General features: G+C 38.4%; 1 pseudogene; it reads right to left on the bottom strand.

Annotated features, from left to right (window-relative positions):
• Positions 1-709: 709 nt before the first annotated feature.
• Positions 710-793, bottom strand: LOC118603257 (annotated as a pseudogene).
• Between the last annotated feature and the right edge of the window lie 282 nt (positions 794-1075).

Raw genomic sequence — 1075 nt, 5'->3', positions numbered from 1 at the left:
ATGTCTATGTATATTATGATAGCTGGCCCAAAGAGATGGTTAAGACCCATGGTTGAGGTGCTATAATGAGAAATTATCATTCTATTATGTTACCTCTGCACCTCAAATATCTGTGCATTTAGTTTCTCATAAAGGATTTCACAGGAAAAAAAAACTAATTGTTTGAGAATTCATGAATATGTTTCTTTAAGGATTCTAAACAATTGTGTTGATTCTTGCACTTATTTAAAGCAATTGGACCCTCAATATTATGGCCCCAGATAGCTTTTCTGGGGTAATGTTTAGAAAGTAAACTGCAATAGGCAAATAAAATGAAAATTTCTTTTCAACAGAAGTGAGAGCTCTTCTTTTTTATTTCCTGAGTCAACCTTTGCCTTCAGAAGCTGAAAGTCAGCTTTTTGTTATCTGGCCTTTAAGTCTGCAGGAAATTGCATTCTCATAATGCATACAGGGCTTTTTCTATCAGTCTTTAAGAAAGATTATCCCATTTTTCTAATAGTAGGATGAATATGTACTTTTATATCTTTCGTGGATGAAAAACAATGTTTAGGTCCTTCCTTCCTTCCTTCCTTCCTTCCTTCCTTCCTTCCTTCCTTCCTTCCTTCCTGCCTTCCTTCCTTCCTTCCTTCCCTCCTCCCTCCCTCCCTCCCTCCCTCCCTCCCTCCCTCCCTCCCTCCCTCCCTCCTTTCTTTCTTTCTTTCTTTCTTTCTTTCTTTCTTTCTTTCTTTCCAATTAGCAATAATCATGCCTCAGATAAACTTTATTGGCTATGATACTGCCACTGCACAAAGCTGGGTTCTTTTTGTTTTAAATACACGTAAGGTCTTTGAGGGGAGGCATGTTGCCTATTATTTCAGAGAGTTGAGTATAGTGAAAAGAGCATTGGATTTGAAATTAAGTACCTGCATTTTAACTCCAGGCCTTCATTTTGTGAGGGAGCTCTGCTCACATCCATAAAATAAGGTCATTAGAAAAAGTAGCCTCTAAGTTCTCTGTTCCTCTCATATCCTCTGTGTTCTGAGATACCAGGTGGTATCTTGCTAGTGCCCATTACAGTGCTTGCTCATTGGGTTTG

This window comes from Rousettus aegyptiacus, unplaced genomic scaffold, assembly GCF_014176215.1.
Source record: "Rousettus aegyptiacus isolate mRouAeg1 unplaced genomic scaffold, mRouAeg1.p scaffold_m13_p_5, whole genome shotgun sequence".
Lineage (NCBI taxonomy): Eukaryota > Metazoa > Chordata > Mammalia > Chiroptera > Pteropodidae > Rousettus > Rousettus aegyptiacus.
The sequence above is the reverse complement of the archived record's forward strand: the minus strand, read 5'-3'. Positions and strand labels throughout refer to the sequence as shown.